The following is a 16,516-nucleotide window of genomic DNA, read 5'->3' as shown; positions in this document are numbered from 1 at the left end:
CAAATTCTTGGTTGGATTGGAAGCACTGGGGGAAACTGGGGCTGCCTTCTGAGACAACGCTGGCTACTGTATTAGGTCTGTGGGGCTAGACTAGCCTAGAAATCCATATAACTGTTTGCGGCCTGTCCATAAATGGCTACAGAAGTCAAAGTACCTGAAGTGTCTCCTGTAATACTGTGTCCTTTCAATCCCATTGTTTGGGGCATAACTGCTGGAGCTATTTTGAGAGCTTCTCACATAACCACCGTGCCCTTGGAAAGTGTGTATGCAAAGCAGTATCTCCCTTCATGTACCTCACCTGGAAATCTGCATTCCAAGAAATTCTTGCCTGTGAGATACCAGAACCATAGTCCTCTTTGGAGGTTCCTTCTATAATGTAGCTTGCAGTCACCGTTAAGGGATTGCTGGGTTGTGAGCCAGATACAGATAGGCAAAGGAAGATGATAGGGTTTGTGCAATCTGGAAAGTGGCCTCTCTAGGGGGGGAGCTGGGAATGTTCACTTTCCAAAGGCCTCCAGCCCCCTTACCCTGGGCCTCAGCACGTCACTAGCTATTCTCAGCCATCTCTTTGTAGGAGGATGGCTTTTATATTTGGGTTCAGTTACCTGTTACAGTTTACAAAGGTTCATTTCAGTTTTGGTCTATAGCCTTACCTTGCTGTTCCAGTCTTACCACTCCCCCCTCCCTCTACCTCCGTTCTACCATTGCATCTGTGCTGTTCCTCTCCTGAGGCCCATAGCGAACCCAACCAGTACACCTTGACCCTGTGCTGTGGCCCCCAGCTATTTCTGTTCTGGCCCCCTCACATTTCAGTTAGTGTTCCTCATTTGTAGCCCCTGCTATTCCTGTCCTGGAACCCCTCAATCCTCTCTGAGACACGCAGCCCTGCCCTGCAGCACTTCACTCAATTCCAGCTCTTGGCTTCCACATGCAAACACCATCCAAATGAACATACTTTGTGGGTGGGTTAATCCAGAAATCTGGTCCCTATATTTGCTTGTGGGGAGCAGGGTGCACAGACATTTAGTCAAGATGCCCCTTGAGACTGTGAGGCACAGAAGGTGAGTCTTGGGGAAACTGTGAGCAGGCTTATATCAAGCCCTTGCTGTGGGAACAGCACAGGGCCGGTGGTGGGTTGGTGAAAAGGCCTGGAGGGAGACGCTGGTCTGCTGGCAGGCATGCAGGCACAGAGGAGGGGTGTGGAGCATGTGGCTCCCGCAGATGGAACCCATTAGCCTGGAATGTCTGTGATGTGGTCTGAAGCGGTGTAAACAAGAGCCATGAATTATCCAGCACCTTGTAAGCAGGGCTGGAGAGGATCCCCTCCTTCCCTCTCCTTTTTCCTATCTCCCTCCCGCCTTTCACCTCCCCTCGCTTCCCCCATGTCATTAGTCTCTTTATTTTGACAAAGCAGTTAGTGAAGCTGTGTTTTGCTCAGTCTTAACTCCTTCTGTCTGCACTGGGATCCATGGGATGAGGGGAGGACTACAATGTGTCTGCACCCTGAGAAAGACCTTGGTCTAAACTCATATACTGCCTCTGAGCTAAATCCAGCCCTGGGTAGGTCAGTACAACTCTCATTGGCTCCCTGTGCCTAGCAGTCTCCCAAAGCACAAGTGCCAACTGTTGTTCCTCTCCCTGTGGCTTACCAGCACTCGAGACTCCAAACCCAGCTGGCTTCCCTTATTATCCCTCCAGCTGACTCAGGAGGAAGAGAGACTTGGGAGACTGAGGGTTCCCAGGCTAGGCCAGGTGAGATTGTTTTCCTGTTTTAAAAGGATGTCTGTTCTACATTACAGTGTAAAACAAACATAACAGTGATAATGAAACATCTTGTTTCCTTATTGCGCCAGAATACTGTAGCACCTTTCACTATATCTACATTTACGGAGCAGAGGGAAGTGAAGCTCTTCAGAGGATATTGTGGTGAGACAGAAACTCCTTCACCTACCAACTCCTTACAAAGCAGCCACACTGACCACATGGTACGTTACTCCCTATTACTCCCTCTCATCACCAGAGAACAAACTCAAACCATATGTTTAGATGACGTTTTCATCTCAAAGATCCCAAAGCAATTTAGAAACTATTTATACAGGGATCCCTTTACCCTGCGCCCACTAGACACAGCTATTTCTGGCATGGAACAGGGAAACTGTTTAATGGTGTGTGGCAGCACTGTGCTCTAGTTTAGAAAAAGAATACTGTATCTGTCTAAAACAACAAAGAGAATTTGGGGAAGCAGAATGGAAATGGCTGAGTTGGAATTTGCATGGCACATCTGACTCAGCTTTTGGAAAGTGGTGGGGAAGCTTTAAGAATCAGAAGAAGGTCTGTAGTTCTTATGCAACAGATGGCAGGTCTAGCAACACAGCATTTGTCTATCATGGGGCTACCACAGTACTGGTGTATTGGGTTCAGGACCCACTTACAGTGAGTCTCAGTGCTCATCTCTTATTAAGCCATCAATGGCATTGCATCCTGCAGTGCTTGGGTTTTCCCTGGCATCTCCAGTCCAGCTGTTGTCAGTATCAGCTTTGCTGAGTTTGTGACCTTTGATGAGATCTTCAGCTGAAGCAGGGTGGCTGAGCAAAAGGCCTAGGAATCATCTACTTTCCAGTTCTCTTATACTGTTTTAGGCAGTTTCTAAGTTGTCCCATTTCAAGCAGTTAATAAGGAATCTCTCTTACTTCTCTCTACAAGGGGAGAGAGCTGTAATGCTCTGCAATAAAAACAGGTGTTGCCCATAGGCCTTGGCTGTGGGGACACATGTTGCCTCTGCAGGACATGGGCTATGGCGAGCTCTGCAGCAAGGAGTGTTCCAGTAAGCTGCACAGCTTGGTGGCAAAATGGCTTTTGACGGAATCTAATATGGATGGCAATACCTCAGAAAGCAGATGTCAAGAGACATAAGCTGTGGCCAGCTGGACTGGTGCATAGTTTAGACAGCAGCCTAATGTCTCTTCCTAACCACCTCCAGGAGGGTGTCGCTGCTAATAGGGCTTCTTCCTGTCAACAGCCTTTCTCAGTTTCTTCATCAGCAATGAAGCAAAATTGCTTTGGGGCAGAGAAACATAGAAGGGACTGGGTAACACTCCAGAGCTATCCCCATGTTCCCAGGAGCAGAACATGGTTTGGGCAGCACATTACTAAGAGTGCCAGGTGCTAACCCAAAACCTTGCTTCCTCTAGAAAATCCAGAGCCTAGTCTTGGCAGATGGGGTCTGCTCTGTTTATTTTGTGAATTTCTGTCCTATGGCTGAGTCAAAGAGGCAAATTCTGCTGATTCCCATAATTTTGCTAATATGCACCCCTCTTGCACCAAGATTAGTTTTCGATTAGATCCGGATTTTAAAAAAGGTCTGGATAATGTTCTGATCTGTAGTAATATTGGCTGCCTGGGGAGGTAATGGCAGCCAGATATTGGTGCTTGGATGCCACTGTTTTGAATACATTATAGGAGGTAATGCAGGTAGATGTTTGGTAGCTTAGAGTCACTCACAACTCCAGGTTTCAGGGAGGAATATTTTTCTGATGTGCAGCAAGAAAAGATAGGTAGATCACTATTTTTTGCAGCATCCACTGGAGCATCATTTAGGAGACTTCTCAGAGAGACAATTTAATGGACCAATATTCTTCTCCAATCTGGTCATACTCTGGTCACATATTTATACATTATGGTTAGCTAAGTATTCCTTCTGCATAACAGAGGTCCTATTTATAACTTATGTTTGACAGGTCCTGTTTCTTTTCACTTACAGAAGGAATGCAAAATGTATTCTTGTGCAATCCTAAAATCTAGAGACCCCTAATAGATCATATGTACTGTGACTCCTATGGACAAGTGCAGAATTGTTCCCTAGGCAAAGCACATTGACTTGTATACTTGCCAAACCTAGTTTTATGTGACTCAGCTGATACAGCTTACATCACTTTCCCCAGACAGTTCTCACTGAAGTTTTCCTTACCTTTTCCCTTCCCTAATTCCCTTATCCTTGTTCTACCTCTCAGTGCATATATTTTAATCCTGTAACTGTGCTGCCATCTTAGAGAAGCTGAGTCTGCCATCTTGGATTTTGTTCTTGAACACAGACTCCAAAGCTGTGTTTGGTATAGGGCTTTTTGTGCACTAAATCTCTGAGCATTTCATTGTTTCTTCAGGTGTCTATCAATTAGTCTTACCTTGAAGTATCCTCTCAGGAATAAAATCACATGAGCCCTGTATCCCCTACCTTCTTCCTTGAGCATCTTGGAAAAGCAATGCTCACCAGACAGGTTCAGTCTGCTTTCTCTAGAAACTGTTCAGCAGCATCCAGAACATACAAGCACCAGGCCTCAGGCTGTTTCCACAGCTCAGAAACTGCTGCCGCCCACTGGGTACCTCAGTGCCAGAGATACTGTCTCCATAGCAACACAAGCCTTTTTGTTTTTCTGATGAACAGTTAGAAGAATAGAAATAGCACATCTGGAGTTGCAGTATCAGCCCCCCACCTCCTCCTGCAGGAGCCAGCCAGACACAATACCAGAGCTCTGGCAAGCTTAAGACTGAATGCGTTGAAAAATAGAAAAAGAGCAAATAATATACCTTAGGATGGGTGAGATGTACAAGGTTTACTTATTAGTATGAGTCTAGGACTTGGCTTCTAAAATCTTTAAACACTGTCAGCCTACTGTATATTCTGTATATGCCATGTGCATTACAGAACGTTTTCACAGGGCCTAATTTTTTTAAACCCAGATTCTCCTAATATCATCAGTTCAGCTCTACAGACATTAGAGAGAGAAATATCTGAGGCATTTTACTAAGGGCTTTAAAAAACTCTTCTAAACGTGTCACATCTTTAACTCTAGAAGCCCCCCTGTTTTAATCTAGAAGCAAATGTCTTATGTCATTCTTCTAGCTATTCCTCCTCCCTAGTGAGGCAAAGCCCCCAATATTTAGCCGTCCTGGGTAATGAGCTACTGGACAGTGAAGCTGTTATCGATACAGAACTGAGCATTGCCCATCCTGGTTTCTTAAAACACCCCAATCCTCTGTTTGTTTTTCTTCTCAGCTCCTTCTTGACATCTCCCTTCAGTCTGTATCCTCACTTGTGTTTTAGATAGCAGGGGAGATTTTACTGTCTGATATGCTTCCCACTTCAGCTTCTCTCACAATCAACCATTTTAGAAGGCAACTTTAAAAGAGAAGATGCTGGCTGGATGCATCAGTCACAGGAAGAGACAGAGGAATCAGGCTCCCTGCCACCAACCTCAAACTTCAGCAAGCGGGATGTGGGAAAAACCAAATGCCAGCTGCAGCCAAGTTAAACTGCAAAAGACCTTCATTCCTGAGGAATTTTTGAATTAAATGCTGGCTAGAGCCTGCCAGATTCTATTGGAAATGACTGTCAACTGGTTTTAAATAACAGTCTTTCATGTTTATGTTTTTATGTTACTTTCCATTGTTTGTTGATTTCCCTTTAGACAGTTGGAAATTTCAATCTTTCACTCAGCACTGTTTTGTTCCTTCTTATTTGGCAGACAGCTACTTAGTTATTGTATCAGTCCAGCTTGAAACAAAATGGCTGTTTGGTAACCTGCTAGTGAACAGCTGCTGTAGGGTCAGCAGGGGGAGCTCACAACTACACTTTTTATAGGTCCTGCAGAAACCCTGCTTGTTTCTGTCAATGGTTGTTCAGTGCATCTCCACTTGATACTGCCTCCTGGATTACTGTGGGTCCTACTGCACTTCATATGAAACAGCTTGGGCCTATTTGAAATGAACTCTTCATGCATTTTTTACCTTTACTCTTTGCTAAATCACCTGCTAATTGTGCAGCTTCCCGTGTGCAGCATTTTCCACCATGTCCAAAATATCTTATTGTAATTCCATGTCATCTAATTGGGAAATTGGCTCCGTGGTCAGACCCAGAGGGTAGGAATTGATAGAAGTCAATCATCATAGTGTCCTGTGACCAGTGGGCTCCCCCAAGGCTCTGTCCTTGGACCCATATTGTTCAACATCTTCATTAATGATGTGGACATTGGAGTCAGGAGTGGACTGGCCAAGTTCGCCAATGACACCAAACTTTGGGGCAAAGCATCCACACCAGAAGACAAGAGGGTGATCCAGGTTGACCTGGATAGGCTCAGCAAATGGGTGGACAAGAACCTGATGGTGTTTAACACTGAAAAATGCAAGGTTCTCCACCTTGGGAGGAAAAACCTGCAGCATCCTTATAGGCTTGGCAGTGCTACGCTGGCTAGCACTACAGAAGAGAGAGACTTGGGGGTCATCATTGACCACAGGATGAACATGAGCCTGCAATGCGATGCTGCGGCTAGTAAAGTGACCAAAACGCATCCATAGATGCTTCTCAAGCAAATCCCAGGACGTCCCCCCTTGTACTCAGCCTTAGTGAGGCTGCAGCTGGAGTACTGCATCCAGTTTTGGGCTCCACAATTCAAAAAGGATGTGGAGAAGCTTGAGAGAGTCCAGAGAAGAGCCATGCGCATGAGCAGAAGTCAGGAAAACAGACCTTACAATGACAGGCTGAGAGCCATGGGGCTCTTTAGCTTGGAAAAGCGCAGGCTCAGGGGTGATCTGATGGCCACTTATAAGTTTATCAGGCGTGACCACCAGGATCTGGGGGAACGTTTGTTCACTGGATCATCCCAAGGGATGATGAGGTCGAACGGTTATAAACTACTACAAGACCGTTTCAGGCTGGACGTAAGGAAGAAATTCTTTACTGTCCGAGCCCCCAAGGTCTGGAACAGCCTGCCATAGGAGGTGGTTCAAGCACCTACATTGAACACCTTCAAGGGCAAATTGGATGCTTATCTTGCTGGGATCCTATGACCCCAGCTGACTTCCTGCCCCTTGGGTGGGGGGCTGGACTTGATGATCTTCCGAGGTCCCTTCCAGCCCTAATGTCTATGAAATCTATAAAATCTAATGAGCCAGGAAATAAAACTTCATCCTCTCCCAGCACTTCTTGGGTGTCATACCCTTATTATGTGCTGTTAGAAGAGCTAGGCAGACAAGGTTCTTTGGGTGAATCTGATATCTTTTATTAGACCAAGTCGGTCGCATCCAGATGAGTGCATATGTGTGGTTTGCAGCACCACAGATTTGTCTGTGGCACCACAAACCACACATGCCACACATGCAGGTGTTCACTGCCTTGCTAATTTGCAGCATCCCAGTGTCAAAAAAAACCTGTGCCAGAAAAAAGCAGTCTGATGCAGCACTGTGTGCCATCTGAAATTGGAGCTTGGCCAGCCAGAGCCATGCTCCAGCTTCTGGCCAGGCTCCGTGCACCTTGAACACCACTGCCAGAACCCCAGGAGGCCCCGAGGACCCCGTGTAAGGCTACTGGGGCCAGCCCTAGTGCTGGCCTCAGCCTACCCTGCCCCATCCGAGGTAACTTGCCATGGCTCAGAGTGCCCATGAAGGGGTGTTCCCCAGGGACAACTAGCAGTGGCATAAATATGTACTGCTGCTAGTTGTCCCCAGGGAATGCACATTCCTGCTTGTGGGGACATGCCCGAAGTGCCCATCTGGTTCCTGCTTGCAGAAGAACTTGAGCAATAATATCAGAGATAAGAGCCGGTCCTCACATCTTCCTTCCTCCAGTATACTTAACCTTAACCTTTAACCCTAAAATGCTGCCTCCAGTAAACATCTGCCCCCTTATTTACATGAACTAAGCAATTCTTGAGTAGGCAAAGGTACCATGATCTGCTTGAGTCAGGTATAGTAGGGAGAGGCACTGTACTTAGCAGCCTTACTCCTCTCCTGGGTGCCAAGTACATGGGGGCCTGAGGGCCCTGACCTATATTGGGAAGAGGACTGTCACCTGAAATGCGTAAAACAGTTCACATGTCGATCATTTTAGGCTCCCCCCTGGCAAAAATAAAAGTTGGTGCCTATGGTTCATCCAGTATTGGCTCCTCTTCCCCTGAACCTCTGTGCCACTTCAACTATATCAAAGCATGTTAGTCCTGACTTGCTATCTCATTTCCTGACTAATTTCTCCCAATGCTATTGAAACATTCAATTAAAGTAGAAGGAGGGTGAGTGGTGGAGACTCCTGTGATGTCATAATGTTTCCTTCCCTGTAGCAACAAACGGGTAAGACAACAGAATTGTCTAGTGTTGCAACTTTACATTTTTTCCATGACTGATATGGTTCCTCTCACTGATACCTAGAACTTTCCAACGGATTTTGGAATTGGTTGAACATAGTCGTCAAACATTGTCATATTATAGGCAAAAAAGAGACAGAGATATGGCATTTAATTGAGTGCTAGGCCTCACATTGGCTACAAATATATACCCAACATATGGGAATTCCCTGCCTATTCATTATTGGTTAGTAATTTATATCTCATCAGGGAGGCATCTTGGCAGAAGTGGATCTTTAGGACAGGTTAGTGGCAGTGGCTCATTAGCCTTGCAAAGGGAGAAGCTTTTATGCCAAGAAGTGGCATAGAAGATCTCATAGGCGTTTGTGAAGATATCTCAATGGGTAATTGAAACTGGCTTCATTAATAGAGGAGAGGGGTGGAGAATTAGCATGAGGAAAAGAGAGAAGCCTTTCCCTGAATGCTCTGTTATAGTAACTGGCCCTTTGAATCTGAGAGACAAGCTCAAAGAGCCAGTTTGTATCTTTCCCAGAAGGAAAGTGCTTTTAGCTCCTATTGCGCTTTCCCTTTCTCTGTGGAGGATGTATATGCTTCTGATCATTAGATTACATTACTTTTGCAACACAGTAAGGATGGCCTTACTTGGCTGGTACATTCTGCTCAGAAAGGAGGCCAGGGTTAACATCTCGCTTTTGGGGAAGTTCTATTCAACATGTAATGAGCCTAGGAGAATGAGGACTAAAGCACTGTGACAGTCTTATAACAAAACCTGAAACCACACAAAATTTGCCTGATTTCAGGTTTGTTACCTGTTTGCAATTGGCCCAAATTAATTGAAAACTCTCTCTCTCTCTCTCTCCCCCCACCCCTTTCTGAGTGTATTTGGGTTTGATTTAATGTGATGCATTGAAACTCCATGTCCTTTATATTTTAATATGATTTCAACATAAATCCAAAAGAATTTTGGCCATTTCTAATGAGTTCCAAATCTAAAGGAATGTGCTCCTTCCCCCTACTCTTGGGGAAGACAACAGAGAGTATTGCTAAGGGTGGGTAGATGTAACACTGAGAATGTTCTAAATATGCTTTAAGCCCTTAAGGGAGTTTATACATGTGTTCGGGGGGGGAGGTGCAGCAGCAGGGACGCTTTAATTGGAGCAGCTCCAAGAGCCACTCTAATTAAAGCACCCAGAGTGTTGTGTGTTTTAGTGTCCCTGTGCTTAAAAATGGCAATGGGGGTGCTTTAATTAAAGCCCTTCAAATGACCTTTAGTTAAAATTACCCTGCTGCCATTTTTAAGTCTGGTGACACTGATACATGAGATGCTGCAGTCTGCTGGAGTGTGGTAATTACCAACCTCCAGGCTCAATTAATTGAGTCTGCTCTGATACACTATAAGTACAGCACATTGGAGTAGCCTCATTGCTCGTGTATAGGTGCCCCAAAAGTCCAGATTCACAGGACACTTCTAACCAGCTTGAACTGCCTGGGACATTTCAAGAGCACACAAGGAAAATCATGTACTATTTGGAGCCGGTCCCTGAACATGTTCAGTATTATGCTGGGGCACAGCATGCCATGCCTGGTGCCTGATCAGTCCTTTAGGCACTGCTCCTCACCCCCCAACCTCCATACATGCAGGGCAAGGGGATGATGTAGAATGAAGCCAGGACTCTATGATCCCAACCCTTGGTCCCAGGTTTCCTTCCATTGGAGCTGGCAGAAATGGGAGCCATTCAGGTAAAAACCCTGCCCCCCACAAACTCCCTCCCACTCTTGGCACACAATCCCTTCTCCTCCATACTCAGCAGCACATCCCTTTTCTGCCCCCTTTCCTGCTCACTGTTGCTGATGTCCTTGGCTGATCTGGCATGGGGGGAGGTGCTCCAGGGCCACTCCAGCCAGGAACAGCAGCAGCAGCTGGCTGGTTACTCCTGTCTGACCAGTTCTCCCAGGTGTTCCCTACCAGTCGGGAGCAAATGCAGGGAGGGAGAACCCAGATGCTGTCACTGTCCCTGCCTGGAGCAAGGCAGTAATGGTTCAGGAGACCAATGCCACCAGGTGCATTGAACTGCTCAGATTCCCATTTTGATTAGAAATGAGCAACCTGGATTGTAAAATACAAACAGCCACAAATGAAAAAGATTAGCTCTAAGTAAAAGAATGTGAAAAATGGAATAGGGCAGTAAAATAGTTTGGTCTTCTGAGGTAGAAATACCCAGCGTCCCTGAGCAATTTCAATACATAATCTAGATTTACTGCCTTTTTGGGATGGTTGGAAAGGTACATAAATTCTTCAAAGCCTGACAGTTCTGACCATAAGCATGCATTGTACAAATTCAGACGTGGTTCTACAGCCTGTGTGAACTATTTTTACTGTGTGCTACAGAGACTTACTGAGCATCAGTTTTAAGAAGGCCTTTGACACTGTCTCTCGCTCCATCCTCATCAATAAATTAAGCAACTGTGGCACTTATGCCTACACAGTTGGATGGGTAAAAAATTGGCTGATGGGGTGTACCCAGAGAGTAGTGGTGGATGGGTTGTACTCAACCTGGTGAGATGTGAGCAGTGGGGTACCCCAGGGCTTGGTCCTCGGGCCTGCACTGTTTAACATCTTTATCAGTGACTTGGACAAGGGGGTGGAAAGCACACTGTCTAAGTTTGCTGATGACACTAAGGTGTGGGGTGAGGTGGACACACTTGAAGGAAGAGACAGATAGCAACTAGATTTAGACAGACTACAGAAGTGGGCAGATGAGAATAGGATGGGGTTCAATGTAGACAAATGCAGGGTGCTGCACCTTGGGAGAAGGAATCCACAGCATTACATACAGGCTGGGGAGTTTCCCTCTTGAAAGCACAGAGGCAGAAAGGGATCTTGGAGTCATTATTGACTCCAAGATGAACATGAGCCACCAATGCCAAACCACAGCCAGCAAGGCCAGCCATACCGTGTCATGCGTCCAAAGATGCATCTCAAGCTGGTCCAGAGAGATGATACTCCCTCTCTATGCGACTTTGGTCAGGCTGCAGTTGGAGTACTGCATCCAGTACTTCAAAAGGGATGTGGCCAGCCTGGAGAGGGTTCAGGAGGGCCACCCGTTTGGTGAGAGGGCAGCAGGACAGGCCCTATGAGGAGACACTGAGGGACCTGAACCTGTTCAGCCTCAGCAAGAGGAGGCTGAGGGGGGACCTGGTGGCTGCCTACAAACTCCTCAGGGGAGATCAACAGCAAATAGGTAGAGCCCTTTTCTCCCCGGCACCACCTGGGGTGACGAGGAACAGTGGTAATAAGCTGATGGAGAACAGGTTTAGGTTAGAGATCACAAGGCAATATTTTACAGTTATGGTGGCCAAAATCTGGAACCAGCTTCCCAGGGAAGTGGTCCTTGCCCCTACCTTGGGCAAATTTAAGAGGAGGTTGGATGATCACCTGTCTGGGGTCTTGTGAACCCAGCATTCATTCCTGCCTGTGGCAGGGGGTCAGGCGAGATGATATGTTCAGGTCCCTCCTGACCTTAGGTACTATAAAACTATGAAGGGTTTTCGTGAAGAAAATTAGAACATCCGTTAAAAATTTGAAAATCATTGATAAATCCTCCTCCTTTTGGGGAGTGGGGAAGAAAATCTGTTGGTTTCCCATCCCAAGCCCTCTCTTTTTACAGTTAACTCAGTTGTGGTGAACATTGTCAACCTTTCCTTATGTGCCAGCTTGGTGTCGTTTTCATTCAGGCAGATCTGCTACCTAGAATACTGTGGACATTTCTCCAGTGGGAACCGGCCGCAGACCTCATAATTAATTTCAAGTAAGCCAATAACAATCCACCAACTTGCAGCTACTACTGCAATAGGATAGATCTGAATTAGTGACCCAAATATGAAAGGTTCCAAATCTGTTCTGTCCTTCACCAAGGAATTTCTATTAATCTCTGACTAAGCTCTGCTGTCTTCTCCTCCCACCCTCCTAGCCATAGTCTCTAGGCTTCTCATCTCCTGCTGAGACTGGATGTGGAATTATTAAAATGCTGTGAATGAGGCTTTTTCTCATGGTATTTCTGGCCCACAGGGAACTGCAGGGAATGAGAAATACCAGGAAAAAACCCAGCCTCTGGAGATGCCCCATTTCTAGACAAGAGATTTGGAGATGCAGTCACTACATTTCAGATGCTTGTCTGAATAGAACATGTGAGTATCCTGGTGTTTGGGCTGCCACTTGTTCGATCAAATCACATCTAATCTCTCTGTGGATTTCTAGTGTGCCAATCGCTGCAGTAGCTAGGTGACAGATTACGAGAATTAGAAGCGACATTATTGCAGTTCCATTTGTACCATATCCTCTGTCCCCCCTAAGGCACTTCAGTCTCGTTTCTCTGGTCTCTGCTAAATTCACTTTGTGTAGCTTATGCAGCACAAAAGTGAACTTAGATCAGCAGGAGATTCCCACAGGAAATTTCCTTCTAGCTCTGTCAGTGTTAATCTGGTGCAGGTGGCATAGCTCCCTCTTTTGTACAGCAATCCATCCTTGTCCCCTCCTTCCCCTGCCAGCATGAGGGGAAGAAGAAGAAATGTTGCAGGGTGGAGCCAAAAGCTCTTCAACACTGGATCCTCCCTTGGTGGATGCAGAGCCCACACCAGCAGTGTAAACTAGAGCCCATGGTCATGAATTGCAGTGGAGTCAGAAAGCCAAGGATAAAGACGTCACGAGTCGCCTTAGGCAGCCATCACTCTACACTATATCTTAACAGAGAATCAGAGCTTTAGTTTTTGTGATAAGTTGTTTTACAGAATGATCACAGGACTGTAGGTGAGGGAGGGGGCGATACCTACAGACCCTTTCGTAAACAACTGAATAGAGGGGGCACGTACATAAAGAAGCATCTTGTATTGTTTTCTGAATGCAGGGAGACACAAGCAAGGCCTGACCACCTGTGACAGAAAACTCTGCAGCTGGAGTTCCCTCCAGAAGAATGTTTTAGTTCTGGCTTCTGAGGTTTTTGGTTATGAAGGTGGGAAGGAAAACCTGCAGTCCCATCCTGAACCTTCTCCACTGCTGAGTGAGCCTAGGATTTTACCTGGCTCCAGTCCATAATGCCCTCCTGTACACACACACAAACCTCCCATTGCTCTATTAGCAAATCAGCAGGAGCCAGAAGGCCCTACCTAATTTCTCTAATTGAAGCAGATTCTAGCTGCCCTCATCTTTAGTACAAAGCCTCTCAGTTCTCAACTGAAGCTGACATATTGGAAGCTGAAACCTATCATCCTCACAAGCCACTCCTTTTGAAGGTAAGGGCAGTGGTGGGCCACCTGGGATATACTTTGTCCACCCCATCTCTACAGATCACAGCAATAGTATAATAAGGAATATGCTAATCATGCCAGGGGCTCCTCTTTAAATGAGAACAAAAGATAAAAAGCAGGAACCTCACTGCTTAGGACATTTAAAATTTGGCTGGGTAGAAATTTAGGAAGTGTGCAATGTGGAAAAATCCTGCCTTGGCCCTGGTAGATAGACTGGAGGAGTTAATTGGGCTTTTCCATCTCTGACTTGTATGAGTGTCATAGTTAATCACTTCTACAGCACCACAAGTAACACAGAACTTTACAGACACAGAACCTGCTTCTGCTTCCATTGAAGTCTGTAGTCAGGCTTCCAAGATCAGGCCCCTCACGAAGGCATGTTTCTGCATGGAAGAGTTTACAATACAAACTTTGTGACATTATGAGGAAGTGGTAACACTGGTTCCCTTGTCTTGCATGTAGGGACAGATAGCCAAGAAAAGAAGAGATAAAGTGGTGTTTCCCAGCTGCCCTATACTGCAGGTGGTTTTCTCATCTTTTCCTTTCCTGTTTCTGTGTTGCGTGGCTGGAGGGTAGGTTTCTTGGGGGTTGGATTCAGTCTGGCTGTATTCCAGTCCTATCTAGAGTACTCCCTCCCCCCATATGCTTTCCATTAACTTCGTTCCGTCTGCTGAATAAGGAAAGAATAACTCTCCCAACAGCCCCAGCCCAGAGCCCCTGAGCCAAGGGAGTTCATCAGTCAGACTGGTTTCTCCTGATCCTAGAATAGGCCTCTTAATGGGCCAGGAGGGGATTGTATTTTGCCTTTCAGCTAGCGGCTGCCCTGAGCCAGAAGTGGAGTCAAATTACTGTGTCAGGGAATCTCAGCTATTCTGAGAGTAGGAGCAAGTGAGCTGCTGACTCAGGAGGCTTCCTAGTATTTTCAGACAGAGTCCAGTCCTGTCAAAGCAAACTGAACCACTTGTCTTGCTTTCTGAAGGCCCCGGGACTGGGGTTAGGAAAGATCAGAGGCCTGCTGGAATATGCTAGGGATGGAACTGGAATGGGATTCCTTATCAGGCCCCTGCTTTCATGCTCTATTACAGTTCAATGGAGCTTTTTTTTGCATGAAAGCAGGGGTCTGATGAGGAATCCCATTTCCTCTTTTCTACCTGCTTCTCTCTGAGGATCTCAAAGGACCATACAACACTATGTAACATTCATAACAATTGAGAGCAAAGTCACTGCCATTTGCATAATTTACTGAAGGGGAGCTGAAGGGCAGAGAAGGGTAGTGACTTACCCAGGCCCTCACAAAACACCCATGTATTGGGTGCAGACATTTCAGGCTCCCAATGCCCTGCCTTTCTCTAAGACTAGATTTTCTCCATTGAATAGAGGTGGCTGGGGGATCTCTTCTCTCTGGAACATTGGTGCTTGGGTTTCATGAAGTTAGAATGGGGCACTGGGTATGTTATGGTGGGATCTGAACAGATTCCAGTCTGATTGTAAAGTCTTCTTCATTACCCCAGTCAGTATCTGCCAACTTGACCGCCACAGCCTCAGCCTGCTCAGCGCATACTTTACATCCCTGGAGTACTGCTCCCATCTCTAAATGCCTCCACTGTGTACCTTGTCACCCCAACCACACAGTCTCCATCATGGTAAATTTAATCTTCATGTAAAGGGCATTCACAGATCTGCTCCTCACTGCTCATATACAGTTGTTCATATATGAAGTGCTCCCTCACTCCATCCGTTCTGCCAGCTAAGGCAGCTTTGACTATCTAGTTAGTTTCTTCTCCCACAACCATCTTTGTGCTTCCTTCTATGCTCTCTCCTTTTATAGTGCTCTTTAAGGCCACTAGTTTCTCCTTCAGGTGCATCTTCATAACTCAGTTTTACACTGGAATAACCAACCTCCCATGTGGCTAAGCAGAGGAGCGGTTCTGGATAGTTGATGTTTCTGTAACAAAAATGATCCACTTTCTTCTAGCTGTTGACTGAGATGGTTGGTCCAGCCATTCAGCTTAGGACCCAAGTAGGGGGAAGGGGGAGGGAAGGGTTGCAAAGATGGCTTAAAGGCTTCTTTGGGTGCTCTTAACCTCAAGGGCAGATGGGAGCTAGTCTGGCTCTAGGACAGTTTTAAGTTACCCCATCTTAGAATAGCCAAGGGTCACTGGGGCTCTGGCTCTGCCCCTTTGCATCTTAACACTGGAGGCACATAGATGAGATGCTTATGTCAGCTCAGCATCACATACACATTCTAATCAGGCTCTTTTGGGTAGCTTTATATCCAGGCCAGAGGGCGTATGCTTAGGTCCAAGGCTCTGCCCCCTTAATTGTATGTCTCTGGCACATACACACACCCTTTATTCGCTGCTCATTTCAGGTTTTGAGATTTTTGGGGCAGGAATCATGCCTTCCTGTGTGTAGGCAGTGCCTAGCACAATGTGGGTGTGATGGTAAAAATATTAAAACAGTAATAATAACAGTGACAACTAATAGGTAGTGGTTATGGTGAGCACAGGGGAGGGGCTGAGGAGACATGGGCAGGGGTTGGACACATTCTGTCTTGGAAAACTGTAAAAATAACTAGTGCTGGTGACTCTACCGACTTTCCATGTACCTTTTTTAAGTTGTCTCTTTGTGTTGGGATTAGAATGAAATTCCCCTCTGCAGACTTGATTCACTTCTGAGCAATAACAACAAGAAACCCAGACATGGATTTGCCTTTTTTCCAGAAGCTCTTGAGTCAGAGGAGGCAAAACTTATTTTACTTTGATGGCTTGGCTGGTGTTTGGGCTGGGTTAATGTAGTAGGAGTGCAAGGGCAGAGCTCCCTATCAGCTAGAAGCAGGGAGCACCCCTAACTCTCCTCTCCTTGATTTGTGGGGACTGTTGTTTCAAAGCTCCTTTTTCTCTGCTTGGTGAAGTGAGGGCTTACCTAGCAGCAGGCTGACAGGTAGGAGCAGCTCAAGGAGTTGGTGTCTGGGTGGGGAGATTTTGAGATGGAGAGTGCAGACAGAAGTTATGTTTGTTGTATGATCAGCCCCTTGAAAGCACTGTACAGCTGTGCCCTGAGAGAAGTACATAACTGCA

General features: G+C 46.2%; 1 long non-coding RNA gene across 1 annotated transcript; it reads left to right on the top strand.

Moving 5' to 3' along the window:
- The first annotated feature begins 1,649 nt into the window (after positions 1-1,649).
- Positions 1,650-5,313, top strand: LOC149872065 (uncharacterized). The gene is made up of 3 exons (XR_016440576.1): positions 1,650-1,752; positions 1,854-1,985; positions 5,145-5,313. It is a non-coding gene; the product is annotated as an uncharacterized LOC149872065 (long non-coding RNA).
- Positions 5,314-16,516: the final 11,203 nt, after the last annotated feature.

The sequence above is a fragment of the Crocodylus siamensis genome, chromosome 2 (genome assembly GCF_052110815.1).
Source record: "Crocodylus siamensis isolate JL-2025a chromosome 2, ASM5211081v1, whole genome shotgun sequence".
In the NCBI taxonomy this organism is placed as follows: Eukaryota; Metazoa; Chordata; order Crocodylia; family Crocodylidae; genus Crocodylus; species Crocodylus siamensis.
This window is presented reverse-complemented; position numbering and strand designations above follow the sequence as displayed.